General features: G+C 47.2%; 1 protein-coding gene across 1 annotated transcript in view; it reads left to right on the forward strand.

Annotated features, from left to right (window-relative positions):
- Positions 1-1,379: 1,379 nt before the first annotated feature.
- LZTS1 (leucine zipper tumor suppressor 1) overlaps positions 1,380-27,416 on the forward strand; it is a 49,031-nt gene continuing 22,994 nt past the window's right edge. The window contains exon 1 of the mRNA XM_080928845.1: positions 1,380-1,508. The gene's annotated coding sequence lies outside the window, so the exon portion shown is untranslated. The remainder of the gene's footprint in view (positions 1,509-27,416) is intronic.

The following is a 27,416-nucleotide window of genomic DNA, read 5'->3' on the forward strand; positions in this document are numbered from 1 at the left end:
AGCTTCCCTGTCTCAGTCTCCCACGCGCTGGGATCACAGGCTGGCTGTTTATCTATTTTTTTCTCTTTGATGTAATCAGGAAGCTAGAATTACCTAATTAAATAAAGCTTAAAATTAATCCGGGGTCAAGAGTAGGAGGAAGCAGCAGGGATTTGGAGCAAGAGAGCATCAGAAGCACTCTGATTCATCAGTAAGACCAGTGGTCCTGTTCTTCTCCCTTTATCCTGCCCTTCCATGCCTGGGCTGACACTTTCTGGGCAGCGCCTCTACCTTCAGACTGGCCTGCTTTTCACTCTTACCCTCACTGTACCCTCAGACAGGTGGTGGAAATGTGGGTGAATGGCTGATGTTTCTAATGCTGGGACTGAAATTACGGCCACAAACTTTACCTCTAAGCCAACTCTCCAGTCTGCACTGCCTATATATTTCCTATATATTTCTTTTTAATTAAGATTTATTTATTTATTATATATAAGTCTTCAGACACACCAGAAGAGGGCATCAGATCCCATTACAGATGGTTGTGAGCCACCATGGGGTTGCTGGGAATTGAACGCGGGACCTCTGGAAGAGCAGTCAGTGCTCTTCCACAATGGAGCCATCTCTCCAGCCCTATATATTTCTTTATAATTTGAGACAAGGTCACGCTTCAGTGCTTTGGGTTTCGTTTTGTGCTCCAGGCAGGACTTGAATTTATAATTCTCCTGTTTCAGCCTTTCAAGTCCCTGTGAGCATCACTAGGCCAGACTTCTGAAGTGGCAAAATTTGAATTGAATTTTTTTGAGGAGTGAAGCCAGGAGGCTCTGGGTTCTCTGATCTGTAATCACAGCAGGGTGAAGCAATCAATACCCTCATAACCGCTCTAGGTCGTTAGTTTGGTCCAAACCAAGAAACTCAACCTTTTGCTGGGGCTGTGGTTGGGGTCTGGGCTGGAGAGAAATCACCGGTAAGAGGTAGAGAGGTAGCAAAGAAGAGGGGAATGCAGAAAATGGGCAAAGAAAATGCGAAGGCGGGCAGATTGCATAGAGAAAACACGAACGAGATAGCGGAAGGTGAGGAAAGGAAGAGAAAGGCTGAACAGACAGGAACCCCCGAGTGTGATGAAGCGAGAGCTAAGAAACTGCCAGGCTGACCAGCGCGGGCTTTGGGCACCGAGGAGCCAGGAGGTCGGAGCAACCCCAGCTGTCAGCCGGGAACAAAGGCCGGGGGGAGAGCAGGACGGGGTGCAGGCAGCACGGGCCAATGACTGTCGTTGACTCTGGCCCCGCCCACCAGTGCCCCGCCCCGCCCCGCCCCGTCCCGCCCCGCCCGCGGCCAAGGGACTCAGCGCAAGGGCCAGAGCGCCCGGGCGAGCTGGCGGGCTCTGGGCGGCTCCGACAAGCTCACAGTCCGAAAGTTTTTCTGCCTTTCTGCTGCTCCTGGGAGTATGACTTGAGATACAAAATACACCGAAAAATCAAAATCTGCAGCCATTTGCAGCTATCCCCGAGGCGGAGGAGGACAGACAGGTAAGGTACGGGTACTCAGGGTCCTGTTCCTCCTTCACGCTGTGTCTGCAGCCCTCGGACGGCCCAGGCACAGAGACGGCTGCGCTCCCTACAGCATACCACTCCCGGAGTGAGTTCGCTTGTCTGTCGGTCTTTGTCTGTGTCGGCGTCTGTCTAGGTGTCTTTGTTTCTACATGTAACTATCGGGGTGGGGGGCAGTGGTAGGTGTGGGGGAGTCTTCTCCCCTGTCACTGCTTGTATTTCTAATCTGACCCCAGCCGGAAGGAAATAGTGTTCATCAGTCAATCCTTCTGTCTTTGTCTGTCAGACCAGGGGGGTTGTTTCCTCGCAAACCTGAATTTCATCTTGGAGACATGCATTAGGTGGCATGAATGTAGACATGAGAGGTGAGAAAGTGAGGCCAGCAGAGACTGAAGCCCCAGACGGAGGACCCGGCTGCTGGGGACTGGCTAGTGAACTTTTACCTTGCTAGCTGGAACTTTGGAGGTACATTGTGTCTGCAAGGAATAAGGAACAAGCTTGGACAGACAGACAGACAGACACACACACACACACACACACACCCATACCTCAATTCACTCCTTTTTTTCACTCACCACAGGGAATCAGGAACAAGCTTGGATGGACGGACGGACGGACAGACAGACAGACAGACAGACACACACACACACACACACACACACACACACACACACACACACACACACCTCAGTTCACTCCTTTTTCTCACTCACCACAGGGTGTCAAATCCCCTGCTTTCCCCTCATCTGCCCTGGCTTCCCTCAGCAATAGAAACCCAAACACTAAGGACCAGGTGATGTTTGCCCTCCCTGCTGCAAGTGGAAGAGATTAAACCATGGCATGTGTGAGAGTACTCTGCTCACCCACGGGTTGTCAGGCTTGGAAAGCACTGTAGAGATCTCAGTTTTCCAAGCACGAGAGATGTTTAGAGATCCAAGAACCATGCCTCTGACTTCAGGCTTTCTGCATGCTCCTTAAATTGCTGATGGGCAGGCAGTGGGTTCTGTAGCTATGGTAGAGGATTCTCCACGAAAAGGGTCTCTCTACCCAGGGAAACACAATCTACTAGAGTCAGAGATCATCCACAGAGAGATAAGCTGCCTGCATGCAATTCTCCCAGACACTGGAGAGGAGGCTGCTGGTCGGGGATTTTGAGGGTTTGTAACCTGAGCTTTCTTCAAGTTCATAAACAATTTTCTGCAGGCAGACAGAAGGAAAATGGAGGTGTTTGGGAGGTGTGTGCACATGAGTATCAGGGTTAGATCTTACAGGGACAAGAGTGTTTGAGGCTGGCACAGAGCGGAGTGTGGGCAGGAGTCTGTGGGCAGAGAATGTACCCTAATCAGGCACGGCCTACACCTTGTGTTTACCCAGCCCTTTCTTCCGACCATTTTCAATGCATCATAGATGTTATCTCATTTGTTGTCTCCTTTATCCTACAGCATAACTACCACATTAGCATGAGATGTGATTTACTCTGTGTCTGCCAGTGAAGAAACTGAGGCACCAAAATGGAAGGGTGTTCCCCAAGGTCCCATAGCTAATGGGAGTCAAGTCCTCCACCATTAATGAAACCCAAAAAGAGCATGTCTTAGCTGTGTGGGTGTGAGTATAGAGCACTCAGGTGCTAGAGTTGAGAACTGTCTGTGGAAGAAGAAATGAGAGCATCCTTCCGGGAGGCTTCATAGAAGAACCAGACATTCGCTTTTGCTAAAGATTGTCCTTTCGCTCTGCAAGGCTTTAGCCTTGAAACCGAAGGCACTATCCTTGGCTGGCTGTCTACCTCAGATGGCTGACTGGAGCTGAGAGAGAAGTGTGCTATGGGGAGTGGCCTGGGAGTACCAGTACTCTGAGTGTGAGAGCGCTTGGTTGCCATGCAGGGCTAAGAAGCCAGATGTCTGCATGCATGGGTGAAGAAGTAGTTGGGTTCTAACTAGATAAAACGGCCTTCTATTCCTGAGGATGCATTCTTATGCCTTTCTGTGTGTTGACTATCCACCCCACAACTCTTCACTGGATACTACAACATTTTGGGACCCACAGTGGGTCAGGAATGAATACCATAGGCTGGGGTTAGTTTCCTTGAATGAAAGCCTCCCTGTCTGAATTTGAGCTCCTAATACTACTCAACACCTTCATATGGTGACACAGCATCATGACCAAACCTTGCCCACATGCTGGAGAAAGGAGGATCAGAAATTCAAAGCCAGTCTTGACCACATAGGAGGTTCAGGGTCAGCCTGTGCTACCTGAAACTATCTCAAATGCAGAAAACAATAACAAACAACCCAACAATAAAAATATGCCAAATAAAGTCATAACAAATAATCTATCTTTAAGTAACTTAAATTCAATTCATTTATGAATAATATTCTAATGAAGTTTCACACCATCCATTGAGTACCGTCAAATCTCACACCATTGTTTTAACCACAGGCGTCTGCTGCTGTAGGATAGTCCCGCAACCATCTTTCCCTTACGTCTAGCTCCCATTTCTTCTGAGCTATTTCTACCATTTGGTGCTATCATACTGACTGACTGGCTCCCCAGGAACTAGAGTTTCTGGGGAAGAGACCACACAGTGAGTTCTCAGCTCAGGGCACAGTGTCTAGCTGCTTAGACCAGGCCTTTAGTAAGTAATTGCTTAGCCAACTGTTAGGAACAAGGACTGGTAGTGAGCTCTGTTTCTAGTGGTAGATGTCTTCTACATGGGCACACTTCACTTGCTGTGTTGTAGGGCTTCTGCCTGGACAAGTCTGCTCCATCCCAGGCCCTGGGCTTAACAGTTTAGAATCAAGGGGATCCTCACCTTCTGTGTGTTTGTCAACCCACAAGAGCAGATGTGGAAGGAGAAGGTGCTAGACTGGCTTCAGACCCGGGGTTTGTACTCCCAGAGCTCAGAGTGTAGTTGCAGAACAAAGGTAAAGAGTCGGGGGTGGGGGGTGGGGGGGGGCGGGGGGGGGGTGGGGGGGGTGGGGGTCGGGTGAGACATTTCCAACTGCCTGGGGACTATTCAGGCCATTAGCACCTCAGCAATTTGAATTTGCCTCAGAATGGATCTCCTTGGTGCTGCACTTTGGACACCGTGGGGATTCTTTGGAGCATGTGGACTGCTGTAGTGTTTGAGGTGGTAATGTGCCCAGGCTTTACTAGCCTCACATGCTCTTAGCACAGTTGTGAAGACCACATACGCTCTGCCCATGATCACTTAATTTTTTTTTTTTGGAAGAGCATTACTTGTGCCTGGCAACCTGAATTCTGTTGTCATTTAATTAAAACTTGAGACAGAGACTCATGTTGCTCAGGCTGCCCTGAAACTCCTTATGTAGCCAAGGATGACTTTGAATTTCTGTCCTTTTACTTAGATAATTGGCATGTGCCACTTACCTAATTCAGTCCTGGGGGGTCAAACCCAAGCGCTCCTAACTGAGCTGTGCCCCGGCTCTCATTTGTTAAAGGTCTTGCCCATATCAGGTGCTAGAGAAGTGAGTGATACTTTGGAAGAGGTGGACTAACGCATTGAGCCTAAAATTGGTTATGTCAGTTAGGAAGAATTAATTAGTGACCACCCCACTGAACTAACAACCCCATACTAACTTTAGTACAGCAGCTGTCTCACGATGGAGGTGAACTGATGGTGAGGTAGGTGGCCAGGACTTGGCCTAGAAGATGGGCCTAAGCAGGTGTGTAAAGAGGGAAGGTAGGAAAATCAGGCCAGCATTCCAGTGTGCAGCTGTGAGCTGAAGAGAACCCCCCTTTCTCCCCAGGAACCTGCACCCCCTCTTGACAGGTGGTGAATAAAAAGTGGGAGGGAACAAAGCACCAGTAAGTTTGCCCTTTGGCCTCCATGGTTACTTCTTTAGGCTTCTGGAGAGTGGGCAAGAGACCTTGCCTGACCTCGGGCCTGGCTGGGATGGCCTCCCAGGCCTTTAGCAGAGTCATCTTTGTAGGCTTCTGTTCCTCTAGGTCCTGGCTTCCACCTCCTTAGATAATTCCTGAGCAGTGAGGAGGAGGTTGGCAGGTCTTGCCAACCAACAACTACAACTGCCTGGGAAGCAATTTATGTCAAGACTTTTTTGAGTTTCCTTTTTCTTTTTAGCTTTTTTGGGGGACAGAATCATATAACCCAAGTTGGCTTTGAACTATCTATTCCCTCCCTACAAATCTTGAAGACCTGATCCTCCAGGACCAGCCTCTCAAGTGTTAGGATTAGAGTTGTGCCTACACAGGCCCAGGTTTGCTTTTGGATGGATCTAGACTTCCCCAAACAATTTCTTTCCCTCTTCCTCTCCCCATCCCTCTCTTTCTCCTCCTCCCCCTCCCTCTTCTCCTCCCCTCCCTCTCCCCCTTCCCCCCCCACAAACACACACTCATAGAAACTACACTTTAAAAGAGGACTTCCTGTTATCATCATTGATAACATCCAATTGCTCTGTATTATTCCTTCAACCATGTGGCAGGTGAGGAAACTGAGTAAGGTGAAGGAACTCACTTGGGATTTTCAACTGAGCATTGAAGCCAACTGGCTGAGTACTGGTTGTAATATTGTTATGATTGGGATTCATTGATTTTTCTTTCCTTCTCCTTTTGTGTGGAGCTAATAGTGCTCAATGTAGAACCCAGAGCTGTGCAAGTACTGTGAATGTACCTTAGAGCAGAGCCGTTCTCTCAGCCCCTGACCTTATTAATTAAACAGACTTAGGCTCCCTGAGTTGTTGACAGAGGCCTAATAAACAAAGATATATATTTAAATTTCGGACGAGCACCCACATAGTGAAAGGGGAGAACTGACCCTTATCCTTGGCATCAAGCATGAGGGTTCCAAATGAATGAATAAATAAATACGTTAGATTTTAAGAAGAGCACAGCTACTCTAATAATTACTGTAATTTGAGGATGATAGAGGCCTCAAACTTTGTGTGTGTGTGCTTCTTTTGACCTCCAAGTGCCATGTATCTGTTAAGCTCAAATCAAGCCAGAAAGTAGCCAAGGATGAGATATCAATTTGGGGTTTGTTTTAAAGAATGATTTCTATGTGTTAGATTTCTCCTTAAATTTAGCAAGTGCATGTTACTTATTGATAAAGTTCACATTGAAATTAGAGCCAATGCTTCCTCCAAGGAAGCTGAATGAATGACACATCCCTGGGAAGGCGAGACTCATCCTTAACCAATTCCCCTTGCATATAGCAGGTAAGGTCTAGGATAAGCATGGCCACAGCCTCCTTGCTGGGAGTCAGCACATGGTGTAGAAGCCAGACTGGAGTTTGTCACAGATGGAAGTTCCCCTAGGGGAGGATGGGAAGAAAGGGTTGGTGGGAGACAAGAAAGAGACAGCACAGAGCGGGGATTGTTCTAATCGATACCGGAGGAGTCAGGCTTTTCTTACTAAGTGACAGGCTAAATTGGCATCTAATCTGATGTGATGTGGGTTGTGTCCACTACCTGGAACAAAGTCTGTCCTTTGCTGAACACAAATAGATTTGCTTTGTCATTTAATCACTTTGGAAGAGAAGACTGACCTCAGAGCAACTGACAGAACTCATCGTCTGTTCTCTCCCCCCCATCTCCCTCCCTCCCTTCCTCCAATTTGTCCCCTCTGCTGTGATACCCATGCACAATGTACCATTTCTACTTGTGACACGGACCTTGTGTGACTCTCAAGATCCACAGATGAAGATCTAAGAAAGCTCCACACCGTCTTCCTGAATGCCCTCTCTGTGGCAGTCAGCCCATACCCTAGCACTACAGAGCTTCAATTTCTACCATCCCTAAAGCAGTTTTGGGTAGCTATGAATTCTTTCACAGATGTGGTTCCTCCCAGGGCAGAGCCAGTCTGGTTGAAACACCCACCTTGAGAGACATATGAGAAAGGGGTCCCCCTATGAGAAAGGGGTCCCCCAAGTAGAGCTAGATGAGGGATAGGGGTGCCATGTGCTCTTTGCTCTGAAACCCTGTGTGTGCGTCTCATCCAGTAGACTTCCAGGTGGCTGGCGCTGCTCCTGCCCCCGGCACTCAGGGCAGGGCTGTGTACTTGGCTCGGTGGCCTGCTGGCTCTGGGGGCAGCTTCCCTCCCTTTGCTGTTGCAAAGCCATTTGATGCTAAATCACCCTCCTCCTGGCTCCCTGGTCTGCTAAATTGGTCTCGAGTTGCTGTACTTCCACCCACCACCTTAGTCATTATTCGCTGGCAGCATTTAGAGTGGGTGTAAAGCAACCGAACATTATATTCCTGCTGTAAAGACAGAGAATTGAGTATAGACATGCACAGAGAGGCGAGAAAGGGAAGGAGGTAAGAGGGAGCGAAAGGGGGCAGGGAGATAAAGCTTGGGGTTTGCCAGCACCTTTCCCTGGAGAGCCCAGTGACATTGGGTGGTGGGGCTGTGCCATATGTCAGGGAATCAGTGCATCTGAGATGGCATCCTCTGAACTGGAAGATGGGAAGGTCAGGAGACAGGGAACGTCCTTCAATTCTATAATAGGAACTTGTTACCCCTTAAGCACTTGTTCTCTCATGTTAGGACTTAGCCTTTCAGCTGTCTTTCCTCCCAGCTGAGACGGTAAACCCTTTAGAAGAAGGAGTACTGCATGTCCGGCGTCCTGGTGCAGGCTGAGTTCAGCGGAGAAGGGAACAAGGCTTTGGGTTATTCTGTGCCACCCAAGGCACACAGGCAGGAAGAGGAAGGCAATGTTGAGGAACCCTAAAGAGCTTGGCTACCATTGTAGACATGGTAGAGAGGAGGGAGGGAAGGAATTACACAGGGATCAGTCAGGACACAGAAACAGAAGCTCTGATAATCCCCCTCCCCGAGGCAGGGTACTTACTTCAGAGTGTGTACTATACCCGGCGCTGTGCTGGGGCTTTCAGGAGCTGGACAGCTGAGAGGGCTCTCAGGACTAGCATCTGGGGCTATGGTAGTGAGGACAGAGCTTACCTGGATAGGAGCTACTCCATGACGCTGGTGGCGTGGGTTTGGCCATCCAGGAAGAGGAAGGAACTACTCAACCCTAGCCCGAGTGGAGCTAGTGTGCTCCTGGACTCACGGTCCTTCCTTCCAGCCCTCTGCTTGAGCAAGATCATAGAGAAATCCTGAGACAAGCGCCCAACACAGCTAGGGAGCCAGGAGCACTACAAACTGTCAAGGGGAAAAGAGACCACAAGATCCAGGGCTATACTTGACCTTTCATCATCTCCTAAGAGGTGACTCCATCTGAGCTGGGTCCACGCTGTCCCTGAGCAGCAGGGTTGTGGAGAGAAACTGAGATACAGAGCAGGAGGTGTCCTGTTATTACAGCACTTAGATGTTAGTCCCAGGAGCCCAGAATGAAGTGACAAGGGCTTCTCAGCAGTGCAAGTGGAGGAGGCGGGGCTTGTACTGGCCTCACAACTTGAGACCACACCCCCTCTTTACTGATTAAAATTCTCTGAGCCTTAAGGCTTCTGTAGCTCAGGCAGACCAACTTCACGGTCAGGCAGGTGGGGAAAACAGGAGAAACCTAGAGAAGCCACTCCCACCTCCGTCTGCAAAGTAAAGGGAACTAGTTACTGAAGGGGAGGCCCTGGAAAGAGCTTCCAGCTGCCTTGGGCTCCTCCCTCCCCTCAGACTTGCAGCTGCCTCTTGAATAAATCTCAACAGCCAGTGGCTGGTGGGCAGGTGTGGGCAGCACCCAAGGCTTTTCTTCAGCCTTCATTTTGAGTATCAGATTAGGAGAGTTGTGGATACAGCCTCCCTGCTCTACAATACCTGCTGACCTCTGTTGACTTAGAAACCTCCTGGAGTTACTTTACACAGGATATGCAATCAAGGGTTCAAGTCTAAGGTTGCAAATTTTCAGAGACCTAAAAAGCCTGCCAGACTTCAAGGGTAGAATTCCTAAATAGCAACCTATCTGTAACACCCACTCCTGGCCCCTCGTTGCCCAACAAAAAATTGTTCCCCAAGTTATTTTTAATCTACACAGCTCTAAGAAGTCTCATTTTGAACTCCCAGAGCCCAATCCCTTTCCATGTAATTCCATTCTTAAAATCATAGGGTGATCTATGGATTCTAGGCCCCGGGAGTGGTAGATATATATCTGCCACAAGGAGTCCTGGTCGGGTGCTGTGGATGAGACAAGAACAGTCTTTGCTCAGGTTGCCCTCAGACGCCCTATGTAGCTGATCCTTTCTCTCCCCCTTCCAAGTGTTGACATTACAGACTTGTGCCCAGTTCTGTACAGTCCTGGGGATCAAACCCAATACTTTACACCTATTGGGCAAGCAGCCTACCAGCTGATCTACAGCCCTGGTCACTGACAAACACATGATGCACAAAAGCATCATGGGTAAGAAGAATCTCCGCAAAGTGTTTTCCTGGAGGGAACAGAGCTTGAGAAGGCCTGAGGGAAAAGGACGCCATTGTCACATGAATGAAATGGTGGTGGGATAGCTGACAGGCAGCAGACTGGCAGCTGGCCTTGCCTGATCTGTTGGGATCAGGTAGAAACGGGCCGAGCTCAACTGTCAAGTACGCATGCTATTTGGGAGACAGCAGTGAGTAGACCTTGGCTAGAATCATGGAGTAGAGAACAGATTTGAAGATCATGAGACTGCTTTTAAGAAGTGTGTGTGTTTGAATGCTTTCCTACCCTGCTCCCCTCCCCAGAGGCCCCGTGGCCTGGACTGTTGGGGTAGCAAGGATTCATGGAGGGGTAAATTCCTATTGTAAGGTCAAGGTGCTGGGCCCTGTATTTACTTATCTAACTGGATGCATGAGTGACACCTTTCTGCTTTGGACCTGTATAAAATCACAAAGGACTCCATTAAAAACAAATCAAGCCAGAGAGATGTTTCATTAGTAAAACACTTGCCTGACTGGACCTGTGTTTAGATCCCCAGTGTTTTAAGAGGAATGTCTGAGACAAACAGAACTATAGGGAGCTTATAGGGTAGCTAACATGGCTCGCATAGCAAAATTCCAGGCCAACAAAGTATCCTCTCTCCAAAAAAAAAAAAAAAAAAAAAAAAAAAAAAAAAAAAAAAAAGTTAGAATGAGGTCAGAGAAATGGCTTCACATGTAAAATGGTGGCCTGGGTTTGAATCTGGAACACGCTTAAGGGTGGAAGACTCATGTACATCCATACACACATAAATTAGAACATAGGAACTGCCTGTGCCTGGCACCCAAAGTTGCCCTCTGACCTCTACATGCAAACCATGTACATGTGCACCAGCACGTGAACCTTTACACACGAATGCACACAAAATCTGAAACAGAACAAAACAATATAGATGAAGACAGAGAAGCCTGGAAAAGGGAAGGAGTTTTCAGACTTCCTCGTAACTAGTACTTGTAACTAGTGCTCCCACTAGACTCACACAATCTGTGGAACAATACTGAGGAACCACAGGAATCCATGAGATCCTGACTCCCCAAGGGTTGGGCAGGTTTTTCCTGGGGACATAAATACACATCGTTGTCTCCAGGTTTTTTTGAAAATTTCTCTCAAGTTAAGAGATTCCTAGAACCTCAGTGATAGCTCCTTCCCATGGTCTTCAATTTTTTCTGCCTGCTTGTGTGTGTGTGTGTGGGGGGGGTGGGAGGTGGGGACGATGGGGGAGTGGGGGGTGGGTGGTGTGTGCTTTAGATATCTTTCCTCATGTTTCCCAGCCTTTTCTTGTCCTTCCAAGGATGTGAGCAGTTCCCAGCTAACGTGACAGTGTGCTGGCTGGTTTTGTGTCAACTTGACACAAGCTGGAGTTATCACAGAGAAAGGAGCCTCAGTTGAGGAAATGCCTCCATGAGATCCAGCTGTAAGGCATTTTCTTAACTAGTGATCAAGGGGGGAGGACCCAGCCCACTGTGGGTGGTGCCATCCCTGGGCTGGTAGACCTGGGTTCTATAAGAAAGCAGGCTGAGCAAGCCAGGGGAAGCAAGTCAGTAAGTAACATCCCTCCATGGCCTCTGCATCAGCTCCTGCTTCCTGACCTGCTTGAGTTCCAGTCTTGACTTCTTTTGGTGATAAATAGCGATATGGAAGTGTAAGCTGGCTGAATAAACCCTTTCCTTCCCAACTTGCTTTTTGGCTATGATGTTTTGTGCAGGAATAGAAACCCTGACTAAGACAGACAGTGAAAGATTGCTGTGCCCATTGCATTCGCTACCAGATAGCACATTATACAATGACACAAAGTTCCCTGGCATTGTCTCTAATGTGTATAGCTTGCTTGTTGCCAGTCAATGGGCATTCTCTCTCTCTCTCTCTCTCTCTCTCTCTCTCTCTCTCTCTCATTTATTTATTTGTTCTATATAAATACACTGTTTCAGACACACCAGAAGAGGGCATCAGATCTCATTACAGATGGTTGTGAACCATGTGGTTGCTGGGAATTGAACTCGGGACCTCTGGAAGAGCAGTCCATGCTCTTAACCACTGAACCATCTCTCCAGCCCCCATGGGCATTCTCTACCCAGACAAAGCACACAGAGAGATTCCCATTTGGACAGATGTCTTGATGTGGTTTATGATGGGGTGGACATCTATCAAGCTCGGCAGGACAAAGTGCCAGGGCAGCCTTGTACTTCTCAGAAGCCACCTTCCAACCATGCCATGCTGTCTGTCTCCAGGGACAGTTTCCCTCAACCAGGCAGCACCTGCTGCTTAGCAGGAGACTAGATGAGCCCTACCGGCATATGCACCAGCCCTACCGGCAATATCATATGCTATTGATCAGCTAGGGAGGCTGGTGGTGATAAAAGGGGGGGGGGTTGGAATCAGGAAAACAATTGATAAAACATTTGTGATATTTTCTTTTAATTGTCACACTTGACACATCTATAATCACCTAGAAAGAGTCTCAGTGAAGGGTGACCTATATCAGGCTGGTCTGTGAGGAATTATCTTGATTATATTAACAGATGTGGTTAGACTCAGACTCAAGTGACATATATGTGTGTATCTATATCTGTATGAGTAATAAAGAAAAAGAGGCCATCAAAGTGAGTAGCAAGGAAGGACATGGGAGAGATTAAAGAAGCAAAGGAGGGGGAGGAAATGGTGTAATTATATTTTAATTTAAATTGGGTTAGTAAAAAGTGAAAGTTTATGGTACCATTCCCTCCCTGACTTTAGGTCCCAAAAGGGAGAGGAGCAGGAAAAGAGATCTGAACAGTAGACATGTCTTCACTTCCTCTGCTCTTGACTGTTAACATGGATAGCAGGTCTGAGGTCTAGCCTTGACTCTCCTTCGACCAAGCTTTAGAACCTGGCTGTTCTTCCTGTTGTCTGTGTGCTGGGTGTTGGGGGGAAGGCCACTTGGTCTCTCTGAACGTCAGTGTTGTATTTGCAAAATAAATTGTGTCTCATATAGAATTGCTGTGGGGCTCACATGAGCCAGTGGAGGCAAAACCATGAGAAGCATGGTGGTGGCCCAATTTGTCAGTGCCCTCCCCTCCCCATCAGCTTCAGTGAAAGCAAAATGCCTAAAGCTTAATTCCCTGTGTGAGAGAGGGTTCTGAGGGGGGTCACATGGGCCAGGGACAGACAGATTTAGGATCAGGCTGTACATTAACTGCGGTTCTGGTGACTGGACAGCTGAAAACTGGCAAGGAATAACTTTGTCTGCCTGATCTCCACCTGACTTGTCCATTTGACTGTCAGTACCTGTGAAGGATGCTGGGTAATGAGCCAGCATGATGGTCTTCAAGTCGGCACTGAAAGTGGGTCTCTTGCTCAGAATGGCTACTGCAGAATGCGTAGGAGACCATGGGCAGAGCAGGTCCAGGGACCCTGTAAGCCAGCGGGGCTTCCCACTAAAGACAGGGTACTCCAACCCAGTCAGGGTGTGAACAGATCCAGGGTAGGAAGTTCTTTACTCCAACTGACCACTGTCTGGAAAGGGGTTTACTCTTCTTTTTCCCTCCTGTCCCTGTCTGAAAGCCAATGGCTTCCCCAGCTGGCAAGTTCCAGGATTGTGCTGGCACCTACGGACCAGAAGGGAAATAAGTAAGTGTCTCAGTGTGTTTGCATTATGGGGGATCTTCAGACGCAACATGGTCTAGGCTTGCTATGCAAGGCTTGGTAGGGTTCAGTCCTGCAGAAAGATGAGCTTATCTCTGAAACCGCATTAGACAAGGTGGGGTGGGGCGGAGGCAGGCTGAGTGGGCTAGGAGAAGCTGCTTCTCTTTAGGACACATTTTCCTACCAAGGAAACATTCAAATGCTCCCACAGGAAATGTGTAGGCTGAAGTTTAATGCACCTTCCAGGAGGGCTCAGTATCGATTTCCTTCTCTGCCTTGTCCAACCCCCTCTAGCCCAGCTCCCTACACACAGTGAAGGGAACTTTTCCCTGGTAAAGGTGTAGCTGGGTGTTGTGGTGACTCCCTTGGAGATAATACAGCCATTAAAGTGTCTCATCTTGATGTTAGAGCCTGCATTGTCAAAGAACAGCCGTCCCTCCCTAATATTGTTAACATACACCCCGATGGGGTGGTGTCTCTAAACAGACCAGACTAGTATAGCTCCTAGGAAATAAAGAAGAGGGGTGCTGAGGCTGGTTCACAGCCTAGTGTGTAGAATTTTTGATTAAAAACTAGGTGTGAGGAAGATGGGCTCTTAAGTGTCTCAGAAACCCTCTGAGGCCCGGGCACTCCCCCCCACCCCCGGGCAATCTCATCCCTCCTGCTTAAATTATAAATTATTCAGTGGTGGGAACCACCCATCTGTGGGTGGAGTTCAAAGACTTCGTTCCGCACAGTCCCAGGGAAGACTAATAAACTCCCACTTGACCTTCCTTCAGACATTCCCAAGCTGACGAAAGATAGGAAACTTGTTAATGAAGTACAAGGCCGCCTGGAATTGCACCTTACTGTCCTTTTGGGATGCCTGCCAGAAGTCAAAACCATGCTGCTGCCTTGAGGTCTCTGATTAGGGCGTCTCTACCAAGTAGGGCCTCAGGAAGGTGGATCCCCACCATAGAAAACATGAAGAGATGGCAGCAAAGCCCGTTGTCTCCTTTGCCGTCCCTGCTTTTCACCAGCCAGTACAAGCTCCAGGACGAGGTAACTGGAGTTGGGCAAGTATCTTCTGGTAAGGTCCTATTGCGGGCTGGTTTAATTGCAGTGCTGGCCGCCTGGCCTTGTCCAGACCTGTGCTTCCCAGGCAGGAGACTAGGAAATCTGTTAGTACGGTGTTAAGGGAACCCTCCTTTGACCAGCCACCTGCCTACATGGTCTTCTTGTTGAGAGGCTTTCTGAATCTGAGACTTGGCAGGCAAGTCCATAACCTTGAGTGGCAGTTTGGAATCTCCTGTAGGTGTCTGGCATTTCAAGAAACCCGACTGCAGGTTTCTCTTACAACGTGTGCCTGTGTGTGATCCAGCATCCCGAGCCAAGCCTAGTGGTGTAGGCCTGTCATTCCTGCTTTGTGGGAAACCAAGCAATGCCTAGGCTGCATAGGAAGTTCAAGACCAGCCTCAGCCAATTTAGGGAGACCCTATCTCAAAAGTCAAACCTCAAAGAGAATGCGATACAATATATCTCTTTATATATCTCTTTATATTGTGATGCAGGCATGAGTTTGTGGTGTAACCTGGCATGTAGTGTGTACATAAAAGGCTACTACTTGTCTAATCCCAATATGAGACTTCCCTGACTTCCTGACTTTGTCCTCTGGCTTCCACATGTAGACACACACACACACACACACATCACATACCACACTACTATCCTATGGCTGTGGATGTAGTTCGTTGATTGATAGGGTACTTAATTAGCATGCATGAGTCTTAGCCTCAATCTCCCAAACAAATCTGTGCTTGACTTCCTCCCTGTACCCAACCCTGTAGACCAACTTTTCACTATTTTGACCCATGACATAAAGGTGAGAAGGTTTTGTGTGTCCCTTCTGTTCTCCTTTCTACCACCCCAAGACCCAGGAGCAAAGGACACCTGCAAGTACCCTATCTAGGCTTCCTAAGGGGTGGAGAAAAACTAGGGTATAGCATAAAGGCAAGGGACAGAAGGAGGAGGCTAACACAGTCCACGCTGGAGTCAAGAGGATGTTAGGTGGGATTCAACAGAAGTACCTCTGGCAAAAGTTGGGTGAGTCTGATCTTATCCACATCTGGGTTTGGGTTGCTATTACCTGCGTAAGAATCAAGGCAGAGCAAGCAGAGGGAAATAGGAGATGGTTTCAACGGAAACCCTCTGGGTCCATTGTCTGTATCGTGGTGGAAGGGACTAGGGTTACTCCCTCCCTAGTCTTGAAGGAGCTTCTGGCAATTCCTTTCATTGGAACATGGTCCTGGAAATGCTATATCGGACTAGACAGGCAGCCTGTCCTCAGAGTTCATAATCTGTTTGCTTGATCAGAGCCAGAGGTTGCTGGGCCTATTCCAAACATTCTTCCCAACAGCACTTCCTAATCTGTTATATTGATATCTTTCTGATACTAATCTTTATTTTAATCGAATCCCTAAAGCATCCAAATGAAAATGTTCTCAAATTCATTTGATAACAGAAAAGCAGGAAGAGAGCCCAGCGCCTTGTGAACCTGTGAATCTGGAGAAAAATATATTAAGAATTTGAGCCTCAGTAATCTGACTAATGGCTTGAGTCACCATGTTCCATTTTTTTTTAAGCCATAAATCAAAACCTGAATTATACCCTGTTTCCTTCACATAAAAGTTTTCCCTCAGTACTTCCAAAGCTTTCTACCCAGTAGGGAGGAACAATGGCTCCAGGTTAAAGATAGGAAACAGATACCCAGAGTCAGAGTGCAAGCATTACAAGGGTTACAGCCGACAGAGGTGAGGAAGGTAAAGGAGGGCTGGGCCTGTGGAAGAGGCAGGGTAGGTTCTGCAGGGACAGGGAAACCTACTGGGAAAGGGCACGGATCAGGGTCCAGATGAACAGCCCCAACCTGATGCCATTGTGTGTTGAACTTTTTGAGCTCCAACCACAGCCGGCATCTGAGGCATGGCATTGGCATCAGTCAGGGATGATCCCAGAGTAATGAGTTTCCTATCAGATGGGAGGCAGCGACTGTCCCTTTGAAATGGGATGGAGTTTTCCCTTTGCATACTTCATGCTTTGTCTAGTACCAAATTCATAAGAAGCTCAAGGCAGCTAAGAGGAAGTCCTGTCCCCTAGCTTGATGTCCACTAATGCTTCACCTGGGGAATGGCCTCCTGATAGCCTGGGGTTGGGGTTGGGAGATCAGCCACTGGAGTCCTGAGCTGGGGAAGGGGAAGTTTGCAGGCAGCCTTTTCAGCAGAGGCTCTTATCAGCATCCATGCCTTGCTTCTTTGGTAGACAGAGATGGAAGGATTCCTCTTGTGTGGGGAAGGAGAAGACAGGAAGACAGTCCTGCCTCCTATTCTGATGAGCTGCCAGTCCAGACAGATACTTCCCTCCCTCTTTTGGGGGAAGAAGTTAGCTAGGTATGGAGATAACGGAGCCCCAAGACCAGAGAGAGATGTGATGTGTGGTCCAAGCTAATAGATACCAAATGGAGTTGTGCCAAACACACACCTTGCTTATGTAAGTACAGGGTGCCTTTGCCTGAGAAGTGGAAAGATAAACTAAGCAGAAGGAGCCATCGTAATGGACACTGGTCAACCTCTATCTGCCCTTCTGGTATATGATGGAAGACTCTCTGCCCCAAAGATGGTGGGATTGGGCTAAGTAGGGATTAAGAGTCAAGAGTTGGGGCTACTGAGAGCGGGACTTAGAGGAAGAACATTTGCTGGGCTACACCCCCAGCTGTACTGAGAGGTACAAATATTCAGGGTAAGCTTAGGAGGTCAGTTAGAGCCAGAGTGGGAAGAGGGGATGTGAGAGAGGGAAAGAGCAAGTGACTGGGCTTTGTCTCTGACCCATTCAGAACTGAGCCTGCTCACAACTATGGATTCCAGCCCTGTACTGACTGTAGTTCAAGTCCCTGCCTTTGGTAGCTCCCAGCCCCATGGGGATCTGAGTTAGAAATGTAAATATAAGCACAGGAGATAACGTGGAGGAGCTCAAGAGTCCTGGATCTGCTTCTCATCCCCTGAAACAATAGACATGTTTCTGGTTGTTTTTGGGGTATCTTTCTTCTCAAGATTGCTGTGAGAAAAATTTTAAAAAGAAATGCATTGAAATGTGTGCAAGTCATGAATGACAAATATTGATATTTCATATCAATAAAACACTTGTCAAGATGGTGGCTTTAACTAAATATGGTGGCATCTTCCTGTAATTTTGTCACTCAGAAGGACGAGATAGGAGGAGCAGGAACTTTAATGTCTTTCTCAGCTACCAGTGACTTTGAGGCTAACCTGGTCTACATGAGACCCTGTCTTAAAATGAAAACAAAGGAGACCATAGCTTTATTACCCCAGAAACCGGTCTATAATGAATGAATGAGTGAATGAATGAATGAATTTAAAGTACATGTACACTAGAAGGCGTCAGACCCCATGGGACTATAGTTACTGATGGTTATAAGGTGCCCTGTGGATGCTGGGTCTTGAACTTGGGACCTGTGGAAAAGTAGAGTGCTGTTAGCTGCTGAGTCATCTCTGCAGACCTATGGGACACTGACTTTCCTCTCACCCAGCAGCAGGGTCACACCATGCATGTCCTTGTAGTTGCTCCTGCTGCTGTACACAGAAGCCACACTGCCATTTCCTTACTGTCAGCTCTGTGAATGTACCCTTCCACTAATAGCAGACATTGAAGTCTGCAGACTTTTCCACTGAGGACCTCAGGACAATGCTGTCATGACTGATGATCATGTGACCATCTCTCCCTGTGTTTGTAGGAGTGGAGCTACTGGGTCGTGTGTTCAGCTTGAACAGACATTCTGGCAGCATGCCGAAGGCTGGCCACGTACATGTGTGATATTGTAAATGGGGGGGGGGTGAGTCTCACACCCTCCTCATCCTCACCCACACTGGGTATCTAGAGGCCATTGCTTATAACCTTAGCTTGTTTTTCCAGATCATTGATCCCAATGAGCACGTCCTGGCCGTCTGCGTATTGTGGTCCCCTTGTGGTCCCCCTGTCACTTATATATTCTTCACTCATCTGGAGCTCAGCCTTGGCTGTTAGGTGGGAATTTGTGAGTTCAGTCTTACTGTGTATTCTGAAAAGCCCTTTACCAAACACGTGTATTGTGCATTTCTTTGTCCACTTAGGGCTTTATGTTTGTATTCTTTTTTTTTTTTTTTAATCAGCTTTTATTTTGCCTTTCAAATTTTTTTCCCCCAAGTCTTATTTTATTTATTTCATGTGGTTGTTGGGAATTGAACTCAGGACCTCTGGAAGAGGAGTAAGGGCTCTTAACCGCTGAGCCATCTCTCCAGCCCTGTGTTTATATTCTTAATGGACCTACTTGACAAAGAAAAATTCTTAATTACCAATATTTTCCCTTAACAGTTTGTACATTTTATGCCCTGCCTGAGAAGTATTTGCAAAAATCAAGAAAATAAGCTATGTATTTTCTAGACATTGTAGTGTTTTACATTCTGTATTTGTTGTCTATAATCTACCTAGAATTATATATATATATACTTATGTATGTATATATATAATGTATATACAATATACATTACACATAATATAATGTGTATTGTGTGTATATATATATATGTATGTATTATATGTGTGTGTGTTGAATAGGAGTCATGATGAATTTCTTGTGCAGAGGTTATAGTTGGTAATGTGTTTAACTAACATGCTCAAAACTTTGTCTACACCGTCACCAGATTGTTGGAACATACCTATAATCTCAGAGCCTATGGGGTGAAAGCCAGAGGGTCAGCAGTTCAAGGTCACACACACACAGAGTAACTCTGAGGCTAACTGGGCCTAAATGAGACCCTGAGTTTTGTTTTTGATGCATTTCATAATCACCTGAAATTCCAGCACTTGGAAGGGAGGGGCAGGAAATCAGAGGTTCAGGGTCATCTTAACTGCAGAGCAAGCTTGAGGCCAGCCTCTGCTACATTAACTCTGTCTCACAAATACCCAAACCAATAACAATAAGAACCAGGTAGATCGATGCCAGATAGACAGAATGTATTTCTAAATGAATACATTTATTTGTATCGACATAGCAGATATTTTCTCTCCGCTCTGCAGTGTCACCTTTGTCACAGATTAGGTGTCCCATGTGGAACTTTGTCTCGGATACTGTTCTTCCCTGTTGGTCAGTCTAACTGTAGATATCACATTTTCTTTTTGTGTGCAGGCTTTTTGGCTTATCGTTTGTTTCTTTGTTTTGTTTGTTTAATGAGAAAGTGTTTCGTGCCTCCCAGGCTAATCTAAGTTCATTCTGTAGCTGGAGAAGCTTTAAACTTTTGATCCCCCTGCCTCTGCTAAATCGCTGGCATCCCAGGAGTGTGTCACTGTGCACGGCTCGACGCTGTCCTGGTTACTTAAGTCATGGTGACTGAAAGTGTGGGGTTGTGAGATGGGTGAACCTGTGGAACAGGATTTACCCGGCCAGCAAATTAGGAAGAATATGAATGAAGTGGAACTGTGTGCAGACCATGTGGAGTAGACCGAGGGAGCTTTACGTACACAATGAACTTGGTGACTCCTGCCCTTCTTAAGGTGTCATTGATCCTCACTGTGTGCTATGGAGACACCAGTTAAAAACTTCAAACCATTTTTAAAGATTTTAAACGGGGGGGGGGGGGGTGGGACTCAGGGCATTGAGAGGCTTGGCCAACAAAGTCTGACACAGGGAAATAAATGATAAGAGAATTCTCACATCACTTCTAAAGCCACCTGTACTGCTCATACCGGGTCAGGAGCGGGAGGAAGGAGGATGGAAGCTAGCCTGTAGAGAGACCCTATTTCAAAACAAAAGTCAATCGTAGCTTATGGATGCATGGTTTCCTGGAGACCTTGTCTGAGACTGAGTAGCAGCTTGGATTTTGATGCCGTGAGCCACAGAGGTTATCAGGTGATAGTGATGGAATGTTGAAATCCACCCTTGGAATGACCTTTGTGCAGCAAGTTGGAGGCAGGAAGCAAACAGGACATCCTCTAGGCTGTCACTATACATTGAGCTTGGACAGGTCCTGAAGTAGAGCATGAGAGACAGATGTGATACAGAGGAGATCTTCGAATGTGGTTATGTGCCCAGGATCCAGTCTACAGATCAGCCAGTGAGTCACACAGACACACACACACACCCACACAGACACACACACACAGACACACACACACACCCCAGACACACAGACACACACAGACACACACAGAGACACACAGACACACACATACACACAGACAGACACAAACATACACACAGACACACACAGACACACAGACACACACATACACACAGACACACACTCAGACACACACACACACACCCCAGACACACACAGAGACACACAGACACACACACCCCAGACACACAGACACACACACAGACACACACACACATGCAGACACACAGACACACACATAGACACAGACACACACAGACACACACACACCCCAGACACACAGATACACACACAGACACACACGCAGACACACACACATGCAGACACACAGATACAGACACACACCTTCTTAGTTAAAAAGAAAAAAGTTGATATATTTTTAACTTTTTCTCTGCTAATCTTGTGATTAAAACCGAAACAATAAAATCTTTCCCCTCCAGCTGCTCTGCTGAACCCCCCTCTGCTGCCACGGGTCCCGGAGCGCATGCATCTCTAGAAGGGCCCTGAACTCTGCTTTGGCCTTCGTCTGTGTTCACCCTGTCAGCTCAGCCCCTTTCATCTGCCGACTCCCGCTCAGGGTCTGGCGTGGCCTCGCACCTTGGAGGGAGGCTGATCTCGGTGGTGGGTAGAGCTCATCGGTAGCCCTTCCTTCTCCACGCCGTGGGCTGGGTCACTGAGTTCTATGCAGATCTACGCAGTGCGCGTCAGGGAGCACTGACAGGGTCTACATCTGCTCAGTCGAGGCCACAGGTGAGCTGGATAAAATGCTGGATAAAAGCCATGGAGACTGACGCTGGAGTCCTCGCCCTGCAACCCATAGGGAAGCTGAAGAGAGAAAAGTATTAATTACGAGATAGTCAGGGAGCAGAGTTGCATGTGTGCTGTGGCTTGTGTGCACGCACACCCTTGCACCACATGCAGACAGCACAATGATAGTTAAAGATGAAGAGATGTTGTGATATTAGGGAGAGGCTCGTTGGTAAACGGTCTGCCATGCACGAGTGTAACAGCAGCTGTTCTACCTGCCTCCTGTTCTCTGAAGTAAGAACTCGGAGACTGAATTATTTCATTTATAAATGCCCGGGCCCTGGTTAGTTGCTTCTCCTCGGCTTCATTCACCCATCTCCATCAGCTTGGGGTGACATTCTACATGTATTCCTGCAACCAGACACGTATGTGAATGTTGCATATTGTTTACAGTGAACCTTTTTTTCTAAGTAGAAAGCACACACGCTGGAGTAGTGGTCAAAGTGCTGTACGACACACAAGCCAGTCCAGTAGTTACTTTGCCCTTGCTGTGGCGAAGCGCCTCATAAAGGTAACTTAAGAAAGGAAGGCGGGATTCTGGAGGAATGCAAAGGTGTGGGAAAGTTGATCACAGGCATCTGCAATCAGGAAGCAGAGAAGAATCAATGCCAGTTCTCAGCTAGGTGTCCCCTTTTCATGCAATCTGATACCCCAGACCACTGAGGGGTACAGTTGCAGTAAATATTAAAAAGGAGGACTTACGGTGTTATAACCCCCACACACACACCCCGCAGTCTCACTAAAGGATGTGTCACTTGGTCCACAGGCCACGTTCTCCACACGATTCCCTTCCCAGGCGGGTCACTCCACCTGCCATGCTGCCTCTGCCCCGGCATATTTCTTTACCCCACCTCCTGGCACAAATATTACTCCTAATCTCGATTGGTTTTTTATATTAGATTCTCATTCCACAAAAACCCTCTACACAATAAGATTACATCGAATGGACAAAGACACAAACTGCCCTTCTATATGAGATAAAATGACCTACAGAAACCCTTAAAATATTCATATCTACTTATTGCCAATTATGGCCACCAGGATCTAAGTCTGCTTTCTCCAGCTCCATCTTGATCTCTCCTCAATCTCTGTTCCTCTTCCATTTTCCTACCTTTTCTCCACTGTCCAATCGTATATTGACTTAACATAACTCTACAGGGTACCATAGGGTACCATACACATTCAAGGTCTAGCCTTCCAGCTCATGACTCCTATATACTTGTCAAGTTAAAAATAAAGATTAGCCAGCGTCACAGGTAAGATGGGTATCAGGGACCATACATCATTCTGTGTGTGTACTTTCATATACCAGTCTCACCAAAACCACATCAGCAACATGCCATAGAGCATCATTACAACATTATAGGTGATAAGACTGCCTCAGCTCCATTATGGTCTATAGGACCTTTGTTGGTGGGTGGCCCGGTACTGAGCAAACATTATAGTATGAAGAATGGCGGTATCCAGTCTGATTTGTCAGTGTGCCACGGCTAAGAAACATACAAGTGCAAAAGGAAAAGCTTTGTTTCAAGAGAATTCAGAGGCTCCCACCAAGACCTTTGTCAGCGCAGACCTGGGTTCTAACCTGCTTCTGGGTGATCCCAGAGTCGCTCTGTCTTTTCTGCTACAAAACATCCCTGTGAAGGATTAGCTGCCCTCTTGATGGGATCTATCCTGGGAGAGAAGACATTCTGGTGTTTCTCAACAGGCAAACAAGTATCAACCCGTGTCTGCTGGAGCAGGAGCCAGGCAGACCCCGAAACAGCTACTGACCTGCAAACCCTTTCCTGTCAGGTGTGTTGATCATGTACAGAGACTGGAGTCTGTTCTCTTCCTACCCAACATTTTAGATCTCTTGAGTCCATGAAGTGCTGACAGGATTTTGCTAAGAAACCCACTTGCTTCTGGGCTTGTGGGTCCCAGTGGCAACCAGGAAAGGCTCCGTCAGTGATGGGCTGGATTGGAATAGGCCCTGACTTAAACATGCCGCAGAGAAGGCCAAACCCTAATGCCCAGGAGAATCAAGGCTGGTTCTGGGGACCTGGGGGTTACCAGGCATCCTTCAGTGGTCAAGTTATGGATGGTAACTAACACGGTCCTTTGGCTGCTTCTCCATTTCCTAGTTCATGCTCTTCTCCTCTGCTTCCTGTCATCCTAATAATCACGTATCCATCATCAATCTTAAACACTTTTGCAAAGAGCTTGGGGACTAGCTTTGTGGAATAGCATCGGCCTGGCATCCATCAGACCTTGAGTTCCTGCACCACCCCACAAAATAAAACGAGCAAGTCATCTCAGAAGGGCAGAGCTGCTGCTAGTTGACGGGAGAAGGGAGTGGAAAGCCAGCCTAGGGCGTGTGAGAGCATTCATGGGAAGTTAAAGGCGGAGTGTGTCCCCAGTGCTGGTAGAGGAAGGATGGGGGCCAGCTGCAGTATCTGCAGCCAAGTCCCTCACAGTATCTTAAAGAAGGTGGCTGCCAGGATTGACCTGCCCCTCCTCCTCAGCAGCCAGCCATTCTCCTGCTATTCCTTGAAATAACGTAAGTACAACAGACTCCCCGTCTGTTAGGCAGTTTTGCATTCAGGGAAACTGCCTTTTATTTCAAGTGCCCTCAGCGCTAATGGGGACATGGGGTCTCACACATGTGCGCACGCCCCTGTGCATGTGGCTGCTGGAGGAATTATCCCCATGAATGTGGATGAATGGGCAGAGACAATGAGCTACAGTGAGTGAGCAGTTGTAAGGGGTCTTTCATGAGGCCTGAATTACAAGTGAACTCCTAAGGAAGGGACCAGCAGGGACACTAGCCCCATCCAGAGAACCAGAGAGGACCTTTCTGCCTGACAGAACCAGTCTGGCTGGGGAACTAAAGCAACCTCCCACCCCCAATTAGCAGGATGACGGGCAGGTGGAAGCAGGAAGAAACGCATATGTATTATGGAACTGTCTTGAAATCAGAGCAACTTCTTCCAATGAAAATGGAAAACAGGAGGAGGGTGTGGCCACGTCTTCTCTGCTGAAACCTGGGGTTAGTTGAGGGGGGCAGTCTTTTCATCCCAGGAGAATGTTGTAAGAGCTTTATCTTCTTCTGTCTCAGAGATACTTCTACTTCTTAGTCTTATCTGAGTTAGAAAAAGAACATTCAGTTTCTAAGGTCAATAGCTAAGTGTCTGACTTTTTAAAAAATTTTTCTTAACAGCAACTCACTAATATTGCCTCAACCAATCTTTTCTAACACCTCTTCTGCCTTCTCCACACCTCTGGTTAGACAGTTTAGCTGGGTATATGAAGGTGAGTAAATTAGGGTTAATCTAAAAGGATCCCAAAGGCTTTGAAAGGTGACATGGGGGGGGGGTTCATTTTAGAAATAACTATTTTGGAAGGGAGGAGCACTCTCATAGAAGCAGGAGGAGGGAGGAGGGGTGATGGGATAGGGGGTTTATGGAGGGAAACCAGGAGAGGGGATAACATTAAAAATGTAAATAAAACATCCAATTTTTAAAAAAGGAAAAAAAAAGAAGAAATAACTGTTTTAATGAGCAAGATCAGACAAAGCAGAAAGGTAAATATAAAAAGGCAGGGGAAGGTGTGTGTGACTTAGTTCAGGAAGACTAGGCTTTCAGTGGGATAGAGATGTTGGTCCTGAGGACAAGCTATGGGAGAGACTCTAGGTGAGCTGTCAGCTTTAGCAAGTCCAAGCAGTTGGTATGTGCTGAGTGTTCTCAGGAGAAGTTGGTGGTAGACAAAAACTTAACAGAACTGGGAAGAATCAGGTGCTAAGATGATGCTCTGCATCTTAAAGGAAGCTATTTTGGCTCCTGGTTTCATAGGAAACTCCATCATGGTGGGGAAGGCATGACAGCAAGAGCTGTTCTATACACAGCGCCAGCAGCTTGAGGTGTAAGCCCTTTATACTGATGGATTAGGTAGAGTATTAGACCGGAGCTGGTGGCTTGGATAACCCATGGATTAGTGACTCTTTTTGCTGGAAAGGAAACAAAGGTTTATTTTGGCTCACAGTTCAAGGATACAGTCTGACATAATGGTAGAGGCTTGAGGTAGCTGGGAACCTTATGTCCTCCATTAGAAGCAGAAAACAACAAAGCCTTTATTAGCTTTCACCTTTTTATTGCAGACCTGGATTCCAGCCCAGGGACTCATACCACCTATATTCATGATAAATCTTTGCTTCTTAGTTAAAAATCCTCTGGCAGTACCCTGTACAGACATGCCCAGACCTTCGTCTCCTGGGTCGTTCTAGATCCCGTTAATGAATTAAAATGTCAGGATCCCCAGAGGTCCACTTGTGGTGGCTGACATCATCAGTCAGGCCTCACATCCCAAAGTTCCCATAGCCTTCAAAAGCAGCATTAGTTAGGGGAGAGAGGAGTTTATCCTCATCATAAGTTAATGGCCGCTGGTTTCTGAAAGGGGAACCTGGCAGTGGTTTCAGAGAAGTCAGCAGGGCTTGCAGCTGAGAGGGACCCGTCAGTATTTAAAAACGTGACTTCTAGCTGCAGTGTAGCAGGTTAGTGACCATCCACTTGGTGAGCATCTGCTAAGCTCCAGCTGTGTGCCAGCACTCGGTGAGCATCTGCTAAGCTCCAGCTGTGTGCCAGCACTCGGTGAGCATCTGCTAAGCTCCAGCTGTGTGCCAGCACTCAGTGAGCATCTGCTAAGCTCCAGCTGTGTGCCAGCACTCAGTGAGTATCTGCTAAGCTCCAGCTGTGTGCCAGCACTCAGTGAGCATCTGCTAAGCTCCAGCTGTGTGCCAGGCACAAAGCTCAGTGGTAGGGTGGTGAGTGTGGCAGGTGCCAGTACTTACAGTTGGCCAGCCTTTTTGCTTTCATTGGCTCCTTCCAACTCTCCTCCAGTACCAGAATTTCCAGGCTGCATCAAGCCAGAGTTGGCAGTAGGCATGGACGGTGCCCTGGGATGATGCCAGGGTGCTGACAAACTCTGTTTCAGGCTTTGGCTCTGTGGTGGTAGCAAAAGAAGAGGGTGCTTTGAGGACAGATTATGCCCTGGGGTGACTTTAGATTCGCAGGGAGAGGTTCAGTTCTTAGACCATATTTTTCATGGTTTGTTCCCTTAAAATGAACACCTGCCTCATTCTTATACTCAGTTCTGACCCCAGTACCGGAGACAGCTTTGTGATAATTAGCCATTGCACCTTTTAATGAGCCAAACGAGACAATGCTAGCCTAAGATTACACAATGTCTTTATTCCTTTTGCTTTTCTACTGTGATTTTATCAGTTTTAATTTTGTTGCTTTGTATAAAAGACCTTAGCTTTGATCTCTCCAGCCTGCAGTGTGTGTGTGTGTGTGTGTGTGTGTGTAGTTGATTCATGTTTCTGGTTTTAGAAAAAAAGCTTTGATAGTACCAGGCGTGGAGACAGCACTTGCAGGCTGAGTCAAGTGAATATCTATGAGTTTGAGATTAGGCTGTTCTACGTAGTGAATTCTCGGTCAGTCAAGACCAAAGAGCAAGACCCCATTAAAACAAACAAACAAACAAAAGAAAGTGTTGATTATCACTTATTTTTAAACCTTTTTTAAAAAATTAGACCCTGGTGTGACATAATGACTTAACCCTAGCACTCAGGAGGCAGAGTCCGACCTGTGGGTGCGAGACCAGGGCGGCCTACATAGTGGACTCCAGGCTAGTCAGAGCCAGCGAGAGCCTAGCTCCTAAAAACTTTTACACTCAATTATCTTTTAGTCAGTATACATGATAATGGTTTTTTTGCTACGATATACACATAGCACCTGTTCATATCTTCCACCTTCTCCCCTACTGTCCCTCCTCTTTCCCTCCCTTTCTCTCCAAATAATCTTTTTCTACTTTAATGTTAGATATCTTTTAATGCTATAT

The sequence above is a fragment of the Micromys minutus genome (assembly GCF_963924665.1).
Source record: "Micromys minutus genome assembly, chromosome: 14".
NCBI classification, from domain to species: Eukaryota; Metazoa; Chordata; class Mammalia; order Rodentia; family Muridae; genus Micromys; species Micromys minutus.